Source organism: Panthera tigris, chromosome C1 (assembly GCF_018350195.1).
Source record: "Panthera tigris isolate Pti1 chromosome C1, P.tigris_Pti1_mat1.1, whole genome shotgun sequence".
In the NCBI taxonomy this organism is placed as follows: Eukaryota; Metazoa; Chordata; class Mammalia; order Carnivora; family Felidae; genus Panthera; species Panthera tigris.
In genome coordinates, this window is record NC_056667.1 from 74,692,050 (window position 1) to 74,702,940 (window position 10,891).

Consider the following 10,891-nt stretch of genomic DNA (forward strand, 5'->3'; position numbering starts at 1 on the left):
AAAGCCAAGAGCCCACATCTGTTGTCTTATTGTTTATCTCATTTAGATCCCCCCTCCCTGCTTATGCCCTTGATAATGGGGGAAGGGTGCCTATAAAGGACTTTATAAGGGAGAACCCCATTTGCTTCTTTAGCCTCCCACTGGCAGCTGCAGTCTTTCTCCGAAGGCCCCTTATCTCTCCCTGCCTAATGTTATCCTTTTCCCTATCTATTTCTCCCTGGAATAGAGCCTGTAACTGCTGTTAGGGAACAGGGACAATGACCGCTCTGGCTTCTTCAAGCTGATAAGGGACGGTGTAGGGGGACAGCAGTCAGAGTCTACCCGAGGTCAGTCAAGTGGCCCACAGTATGGTTTTACAGGAAGGCTGGCAGGCAGGAGGTGGCATAAACATTAGCAGACACAAAGTGAAAAACACAAAGTAAAGATTATACTGACCAACAAGATGGCATCTTAAGATAATGTCTACAGTTTCCAAGCCTGTCAAATAATCTAGGAGACCCTGACTTTGTAAACAACATATGCCAGGGAATCTCTCATAACCCAGGTGATGGAGAAGCAGGAGCAGTAAATAATCAATGGTGGCTGTATTTCCAACAGTTTGGCCCTAACTTAATTTAAAAAAAAAAGTTTTTAAAGCATCTAATGCTTGTGCGGTGTTATGTAGAGTTTTCTTGAATATAAGCAGACATTCTGCTTTATTTTGATGTGTAAAACTTTTAGGTAAATTTTTAGGCAAGCGAAACCTGGGTATTATTTTATAAAGGAGAATTTTTATTACTTTTTGTGCCTTTTCTGTCTTGTAGGGGAAGGCATTTACCCAATACGTAAAAGCATTAACCCATATAAACAGATGTTGGAATTTTTTTTTTTTTTAACCTTGGCATCTGAGTGAGACCTAATTGTTAGTCTTTCCTACATAGTCTCCAGTTCCTTGATTGTCTGGGAGAGCAAGTTTGTGGTTGAAAGGATCGTTTTTAAGATATACTTCATCGCCTGATACTACTTACAGAACTGTCCTTGACAAATTTTTTTAGTAAACATCCTTTGGGCCCTTTGATAAGTTTTATCCCCCCCTAAAGGAGAAGCCTGATGCTGTGTTTTAATAATCTTTTGGCTTTGTGAGCTTGGTGATAGTAATTGCCCTGCTGTGTTTGTAACCATTCCAAGGGCTGAAGACAGTGTCTAGAAGTGAGACCCCAGTTTATTTTTCGGGGGATAGTAGGTGGGATTGAGACTCCTTTAATAATAGATATAGCAGCAAACTATTCTCCTGAACCCTGATATCTATAGCCTACAACATCCAGTAATTTTCAAAAACTTACATAATTGTTTATCTGTCCTGGAGTTAGTGGCACCATAGTCTCTAATTTAGTTATAATGTTCCTTTGTAGCAAAGGAGTAAGGCTCTCTGGCATTCTCAGTAAAGAATGAGAAAAAATTAGGATTCCCCATATACATCCCAGGGACTGAGAGAAAAATTTAGTTACAAGTTTTTCGAAGATGCCTCTAATCGTCATGCTGCGTTTGGGTGGTTGGCCTGGAGTGGAAAAGAGGACAGAAAAGGTAGCTCTGGTGTTAGGAAGGAAATCAACCAGTTTTCCTTCCATATTTAGAGTTATCTGAGGCTCTGGGTTTCTGATAGACAGTTGGTTTAGGGGAGCAACTGTGAAGAGCCCCAGGCCCCAGTTAGTCCCTTCCAGGGACATTGATTATCTGAGCCCTCACAGATAGAGGTCCCCAAGGGCATTCAGATCTCCAGTGATTGTCTCCATATAAGAGGCATGGCTTGTGCGGTTTTCATTTTGGTTGTCCCCTCTGAGGACGTTTTCATTTTCGAGCTCTGAATGGCCATATAAATGGCACTTGGTGCCAGGACCTCAGGAAGTCTGGTCTGACATAGTATGTAAGGCCATAACTAAGGCCTCAGATTTTTTTTTTTTTAAGTTTCCTTTTCTGTTTTGTTTGTAATATGCCCAACTGGCAGCTCATAAGGGCTCCTCCAGGGTCCTTTCAAGGCCAACAGCCAATTATTGCATTTTCTCTGAATATCTAGGGCTGATTGAGTGACAAATTTGTCCTTTAAAGTTATCTCAGCCTTAGGAGTGTCATGGGGGATAGCCATATATTTAATGAGAGCCTCCCCCAACTTCTCCAGGAAGGCTATTGAACTCCCATTTTGTGTTTGTAAAATAGTGGCCAATTTAGGGGCGCCTGGGTGGCTCAGTCGGTTAAGCATCCGACTTCAGCTCAGGTCACGATCTCATGGTTTGTGGGTTCAAGCCCCGCGTCTGGCTCTGTGCTGACAGCCCAGAGCCTGGAGCCTGCTTTGGATTCTGTGTCCCACTCTCTCTCTGCTCCTCCCCCCACTCACGCTCTGTCTCTCTCTCTCAAAAATAAATAAACATTAAAAAAAAATAGTGGCCAATTTAGCATAATTGAAGGGCTAAAACTTAGATTTCCTGAGTTGTTTGTTTGTTTTGTTTTGTTTGTTTTGTTTTTTGTTTTTTTAATATATAGTTGAGGACCTGAGGAGGAGGAGGTTGAGGTGGAAGACTTCCCTTCCTCCTTCTCTAGGTCTGTTTTGGATACAGGTAAGGTGCCCTTAATTGTTTCCCCTCCTGATTGCTGGAGTTTAAAAAGGGCTGCCATTAAATTACCATCCACCTTATATTGCTTACATATATCTCGATTTTTTTTAAGGCCCCAAAACAATGAGCATAGGGAAATTCTCCCCATTTCCCTTCACAATTGTAGGACAATATTTTCATTGATAATTTCCTCTGGCACCCAGGTTCCCTCTTTTCCCAATTTGTACTGGGGCCAAGGCTTTGGGCAAAAGCAAATGAATCATAATTAGAATTCCAAAGGAGTAATGGCCTTGGTTGGGGAATTATCCATCTATAGGAAAAAGGAAAAAAGTTGCCCCTTATCTCAATTTCCTATAGCTAACCAGGAGAAACCTCATTTCCTGGCCCTTTGTTTTGGCTGGCTATGCAACTGGCAGCCAAGAGCCCCGTCAGTCTCTCGAGGTGCTGGGAGTAGTCATTCTTAACCAGGCTTGACTCTACCTCTGAGAGCTGACCTGGTCTTTCATTTTTTTTTTTTTCTTATCCCTCCATTTCTGGCCAGTAGCATCTTGGGGGTATGGACTGTGACCTAGCAAGATTTTCCTGGTTGTCGTAGGATGTACTAATTTTATTTTGGTTCAATAGTAACTTACATATTGATCATTGGTCATTGAGGAGAGGGTTAAAGAGCCAAAGTCAAAATCTTTTCCCCTGCCTTTTTCAACAATGCCCACATAAATATGTTTCAGTCATGTGGATATCCATTTTTGGCATACAGTAGGCTAAGTTTAGTAAAATAGCTCCCATACATCTTAGTAAAAGCCCTTTATATATCATTCATCCTTCATATGGCAGAGGCATCCATTCCTTTGCTAAACAAGAACAACACAAATGTGAAGGGTTTGGAGGCTGGCACCAACAGTATTGCCATCATTTTCCCAGCCTTTGGATCAAAGGAGGAGGAATTTTAATCTTAACCCTGTGTACTTTTAAAATCCATTCATCTTTAACCTTAGTCCGTCCTGACCACACATAAAATTTCTTTTTAAAGATTTTCCTTCACGAACCTTCTACAACTTTTCTTTGCATTTAGATTTTGTCCCAAGCCATTTCTCTCCAAATAACTAGTCTCATTTAGGATAAAATTACTTTCTTTTACCATCAACAAAAATACATTTACATTTCTTATATCTTTCTTTCATATCTCCTACTTTTTTACATACAGAGTTGTTTTTCTTATTTTTATCAGTTTTATCTATATTTAGCAGAATTTTAACCCTTAGAAACCTTAGTCTCCTGTGAAAACTAAGTAGTAACCAATTGTGAACTCTGTTACATTAGAATTTTTTATTTTTTTAATTTATTTTTAAGAGGTTATTTTTTATTTATTTATTATTTTTTTAATTTAATTTTTTACAATACACATCCAAATTAGTTAGCATATAGTGAAACAATGATTTCAGGAGTAGATTCCTTAATGCCCCTTCCCCTTTTAGCCCATCCCCCCTCCCACACCTCCTCTAGTAACACTCAGTTTGTTCTCCATATTTATGAGTCTCTTATGTTTTGTCCCCCTCCCTGTTTGTATATTATTTTTGTTTCCCTTCCCTTATGTTCATCTGTTTTGTCTCTTAAAGTCCTCATATGAGTGAAGTCATATGATGTTTGTCTTTCTCTGACTGACTAATTTCACTTAGCATAATACCCTCCAGTTCCACCCATGTGGTTGCAAACGGCAAGATTTCATTCTCTTTGACTGCCGAGTAATACTCCATTGTATACATATATATTACATCTTCTTTATCCATTCATCCACTGATGGACATTCAGGCTCTCTCCATACTTTGGCTATTGTTGATAGTGCTGCTATAAACATGGAGGTGCATGTGTCCCTTCGAAAGAGTACACCTGTATCCCTTGGATAAATAACAGTAGTGCAATTGCTAGGTCATAGGGTAGTTCTAATTTTGGTTTTTTGAGGAACCTCCATAATGTTTTCCAGAGTGGCTGCACCAGTTTGCATTCCCAACATCAGAATTTTTTAAATGGCAAACTTATGAATCCATTAAGCACAAAGCATATTTTTCAACAGTTCCAAATATCCTTAGTTTTTTGCAACAAGTCAAAAGCACAGACCCACATCTAGTAATTAGTGCTTTAGCCTCTTATCTTGTTAGGTATCCATTGAATTTAATCTCAACTTATCATGCAAGCAAAACTTCAATGTTTTAGGTTACCAAGGACTTTGAAAGCTATCTTAACAATTACCCATGAAAGCTTTTTTTTTTTTTAATTTTTTTTTTTAACGTTTATTTATTTTTGAGACAGAGAGAGACAGAGCATGACCGGGGGAGGGTCAGAGAGAGAGGGAGACACAGAATCGGAAGCAGGCTCCAGGCTCTGAGCCATCAGCCCAGAGCCCGACGCGGGGCTCGAACTTACGGACTCACAGACCGTGAGATCGTGACCTGAGCTGAAGTCGGACGCTTAACCGACTGAGCCACCCGGGCGCCCCTACCCATGAAAGCTTTGAGACGGACAAAATTAGCCATCACTTTAAGTCATCCTTTTGTTAACAAATTGGAACAGAGATAACATGAGCTTATTTGATCTTCAGCAAATGTAGGTAGAATAAAAGTTTTTGTTTTAATTTTTTTGATGTTGATAAACATTGTCTATCTCAAACCAATAAACTTAAATTAGCTTAAACACTGAATACGTTTTACTTGAGTCCACATAAGGCTATTTGATGAGTCCAGGTAAGGCATGGTTAATTTTTACCTGGAATGTTGGTGGGGAAATCTGACATCGGTGATGGTCTTTGCTCCTTGACATCTAGGGTGGGAGGAGCTGATGGTGCCTGAGGCATTGAGGAGCCAGTTCTGCCGGCTGCGCCCCAGGTGGTGTAGAAATAGGAGGAGGGGAAGGGAAGGCAGAAGAGACCAGGTGCCAGCAGAAGGCAGAGAAAGAGAATTCCCAGTTTTAAATCTTGTCAGCTCAGACAGAGGGGCAGACTCCAAGTTTCTTTTGTTTTGTTTTCCACCAGTGAAATTAGTCCATGTCAGTCGGAGAAGACAGGGAATTTCCGTGAAAGAAAAGGAGTTTCAGCAGCCGCTTGGGACTATTCCTTAAAGTCCCCATTCTGAGGTAGAATAACCAAGACAGTTGGCTCTAATGATCATAGTCATTTACCCAGGAAGTGAAGGACAGACAAGTCCCCATACACAGTCACACGGCGACTCCAACCTGCCACCCATTGTCCAGCGCCCAACACCTTAGAGTTGCAGCTTCGTTCCTCGCCCCTTATGCAACTACTAGGGCAACTCTGGGAGGTGATCAGGCTCCCCTTCTGCCTCTTACGGGCAGGTCTGCCAAAACGAACCGGGTTCTTGCCAGTCTGACGGCGCTCCCCGAGCTGGTTCCTGGCCCTCACGGGATTCCGTTAGCGCACAGGCGGTCCTCGCCCCAGATCGCGGGAAGGGATAGTCCCCTGCGGATCCAGGGGTCTGCTGGCGCCAGGTGAGCCGCCTCTTGCCCTGAGGTTCTCATCCCTGGTGACAAACGGGGTGGAAACGCACTGTCTCCGAATCCCGGAGGAGAACCCCCAAGTCATGTAGCAGGATTCTGGCAGAGTCATGACACTGAGACTTTTCTTTCCAGGAAGCAACTTTAGTCCTGCCGGCACCACGCAGGTGGGTTCGTACTCAGAGAACTCAACCCCGAATGCCACGTGGCAAGGGTTTTTTAAAACATATTTTTCACTTCTTTGTCTCCCATATATGGTAACACACAAACATGTAGTCTGATTGAGTGTTTCATGTTACAAGATCGTGAGGGATGTTGTCACGTATGGGTATAGCCAAGTTGCCTTGAGTTTTTTTTGTTTTTTTTTTTTCTTCTTTCCTTAGGGAGGGGACCCTACCACACTCTAGTAATAGAACTGAACTAATGCGAATTTGTTCTCGGTGACTCACAGATAGAAACTACACCAGGTGAATTGTCACACAAAGGAAACTTTATTTGCAGCAAATAAGCAAGTAAGATCCCAGGGAATAACTTCCAAAGTTCTGACTCCCTGAGTAGGGGTGAATGGGTTCCTTTTATCTAGGGTTAGGATGAACATTTAGAAAGGGAAGCCTTGGCACCGTTCGTAGAGGCGGGCGTTAGGTCACACCTGCGCCTTGAGGAAACATGCCTGTACATGACCTGTATGTTATATAAAGGAGGCTTGTGCCCTCCTTGGGCAGAGATTTTAGTATTATAATGAGGTAAAGGTATATCTCCGTCATTCCAGAGGTCATTCCATTGTTCACCTGGGGAGGTGTGAGTAGGGGGTTTATAACTCAAACTGGGTCTGGGTGGTCTGGGCCCCAGGAGCTCTTCCTCTGGGCAGTCATTATTGCTTGAGGGGCAGTTTCAGTTTCCATAATGGGGTGCTACGCCTGTAGGATCATTTGCCTGAGTTAAGAGATAAGCTGGAAAAAAAGTTTAAGGAAAAATGTGGGACAAATGTCTCAGTGGGTACAAGCAGGTGAGCAGTAAAGGTCAGCTCTTGGAGTCTAGCTGATGACAGAAATTTCAAATTTCAGCAGAGTTTGTGGCTACTGGGATAGAGATTATATTTCCAGCCTCTGTCGTAGCTAGGTTGGCCATAAGACTAAATTCTGGCCACTGGGGTATAAGGGAAACTATGTGTGCTTCATTCAGGAAAAGTCTTAAAGGACTAGCATGCCCTTATTGCTCCCTTGTTTTGCAGTTTCCCTGACAGTTTGAGTGCAGACACGATTGCTTGGACCAGCACGTGGAATCTGCACATTGAAGATGGCAGAGCAATAGAATGGGAGAGAAGGAGCCTGGGCCCTGACATGATGGAGCCACTACTCCAGCCCCAGACCTACTATATTTAAATAAGAGATAAGTCAACTTCAATTTTAACTCTTTAAAAAAAATTTTTTTAATGTTTATTCATTTTTGAAAGACAGAGAGAGACAGAGCACAAGCAGGCATGGGGTGGAAAGAGAAGGGGACACAGAATCTGAAGCAGGCTCCAGGCTCTGAGCTGTCAGCACAGAGCCCGACGCAGGGCTTGAACTCAGAAACCGCGAGATCATGACCTGAGCTGAAGTCGGATGCTCAACTGACTGAGCCACCCAGGTGCCCCTTAACTTTTTTATACGGATTTTCTGACATGTTGTACTATGGCTGTAATGGTTTACTGACTCTTCTAATTTACTTACCAAAAGCATGCCACTTTACTTTCCAGGTGACAATAGAGGAGTGACAGGGAGGAGAACAAGGTGGAAGCTAAGCCTCATTACCTGGCAATGCTTCTCAAAAGGTGTCTGTCACCTGTAGGTGCTAAGAGGCAGGCAAACAGAGCATTCTTCTTTTACCTCATGACCCTAGGGAGATACTAAAAAGGACCTGCTCTAGGAGAGAAAGTGAAATCTGGGTTTGTAAATTCCTAAAGCTTTTTTTGCTACCTGACATTCCTGCTATTAAGATTAATTATTTTTTTAAAAGTTACATTCTTTTTTATTTTTAAATTTTTTTAAATTAATTTTCAGAGAACGTGAGCAGGGGAGGGGTAGAAAGGGAGGGGGACAGAGGATCCGAAGCAGACCCCTCGCTGACAGCACCAAGCGCCCCAAGAGTTATGTTCTTGAGGGGCACCTAGATGTTTCAGTCAGCAAAGCATGAGACTCTTGATCTCAGGGTTGTAAATTCAAACCCCATGTTGGGTGTAGGGATTACTTAAAAAGAAAATCTTTAAGTGGCACCTAGGTGGCTCAGTCGCTTAAGTATCCAACTCTTAATTTTGGCTTGGGTCATGACCTCACGGTCATGAGATTGAGCCCTGTATTGGGCTCTGCACTGGGCTAAGATTCTCTCTCTACCTCTCTCTGCCTGTCCTCTGCTCCTCTCTCTTTCTCAAAAAAAGAAAAAATCTTAAAAAAAAAGAGTTATGTTCTTGAAAGCTGATGAGAGTAGATCTTCAACATTCTCAACACACATACACACACACACACACATACACACACAGTTAACTATGCAAACTATGTGAGATGATGAACATGGTAATTAAATTGATCTTAATAATCATTCTATAAGGTATGTGTGTATATGTAATATACATACATATGTCACAAAAAGTTATGTTCAGTGTTCAGCCTCATGGAGCTATTTTAAATCCAATGTTCTCTGTATGTGTATGTGTGTGTGTGTGCGTGCATGTGTGTAGGTATTATTATAGTAAATTAATGCTTTCCAGCCAGATAAATAATAGCTGTACAAACAGTTTAAGTATTTCAAAAACCATAATGGAAATTGAACATTTACCCATAGAAAGCCTGCCTATGTATCTATTTATCTGTCTGTCCAGCTGTCTTTCCACATATACATTTGGCTGGATTTATAGCAATTTAGCCTTTAGCATTGGTTACTTCTATAATCTTCATAATCTTTGAACAGTTTTTAAAAAGAATAAATGTTGACTTTAAAAGTCAATTTGGTAGGGAAAAATAGTTCAAAACATGGGGTCCAAATGTAAAATATGATAATAAAAATTATCCTTGTGAAAGCTTTTGCAAGTACTGTGCCCATTATGACAGGCTAGGTGTGTGGTTTCCAGCTAAATAGCGTTAGAAAATGTCCTCACACAAGTATCATTACATTAGAAACTGGTAGAAATTGCTCTGCTTAGTGAGGTATTATGCGTTCTTTCTCAGTCTGACTTTGCCTCTGGAATTCTTGACTCACATTCAGAATGGAGCTCTTAATCTTTCAGAGGCCTCTCTCTTTAAGGCTATATGCAGATTCTCAGCTGCTGAAGGGTTTCTATGGTGATGGACTTTTCTTTTAATTAAAAAAATTTTTTTAATGTTTATTTATTTTTCAGAGACAGAGACAGAGACAGAGACAGAGACAGAGTGTGAGCAGGGGAGGAGCAAAGAGAGATGGAGACACAGATTCCGAATCAGGCTCCCGGCTTCAAGCTCTCAGCACAGAGCCTGATGCAGGGCTCAAACCCACGAACCACGAGATCATGATCTGAGCCGAAGTTGGACGCTGAGCTGATTGAGCCACCCAGGCACCCCTATTCTTGTACTGTTTAAAGGAGAATCTTCTCCCTCTCCCTTCCCACATAGGATTTCATTATTATTTCTTACATACAGACCTAGAGAATCTGGTGTTACTTTCCTGCCATTGCTCTGGAAATCCACCCAGCATAAGGCATGTAGTACTGACTGGACAGGCAGCAGTGCCAAAAAGACATTGACACTATGACAAAGTGAGGGATCAAAAGTCCATCACCATAGGGGGGCCTGGATGCCTGGTTGAGCATCCTACTTTGGCTCAGGTCATGATCTTGTAGTTCATGGGTTTGAGTCCCTCATTGGGCTCTGTGCTAACAGCTAGGAGCCTGGAGCCTGCTTCAGATTCTGTGTCGCCCTCTCTCTCTGCTCCTCCCTTGCTCACACTCTGTCTCTCTCTCTCTCTCAAAAATACATAGAAATAAAAAAAATTAAAAATAAATACTATAAGAATATAAACAGCTATCAAATTCCTGAAATATTCAATATGATGTTAAATAACCAAAAGGTAAACTTTCAGGGAGAAGCATTGAGAATGGAGTTGCGCTGATACTCACATGTTTAAAAATAATCATGGTATGAGCTACTTACTATGCCAGGCACCCTTATGGACAAAACAGTTCTGCCCACATGGAGCTTCTATTCTAATGGGGGAGACAGGCAATATGTCAGTGATAAAATACTGTGAAGGAAAATTAAACTGTTGGCCACTAGATAGAGCTCATTACTTTTTTTTATGTCTCACCAATCCTCTCAAAAAGAATGATGCTGAGTGCCTGATATGCTGTTAAAGTTGTGTTTGGGGGCCAGGTGATAGGCTATCTCTCTTTTCTTATCTCTCCCTCCTTATTCAGATTTTCTTTTTCTACCAGCTTACAGAAAGGGGGAAATATAGTTAAGATGTACTACAGAGCCAACAAGAGGTATCTTGGGGTAGGTGAATTAGATCAGCTCCTTCCTAAATCATAGAAATCCTCTCCCCTCAATTTCCTGGGTATTTACCCTTATTTATTTATTTATTTATTTACTTACTTAATATCTGAATGTATCTTTTAAAAAATATTTACTTATTTATTTTAAGAGAGAGAGCACGAGCAGGGGATGGGCAGAGAGAGAAAGAGAGAGAGAGGAAGAATCCCAATCTGAATACAGATATTTGTTTAATATCTGTATTCACCACTAGACTATTAGTTTCTTGAATAAGAAGTACAACAATGCTTCCCAGTCCTT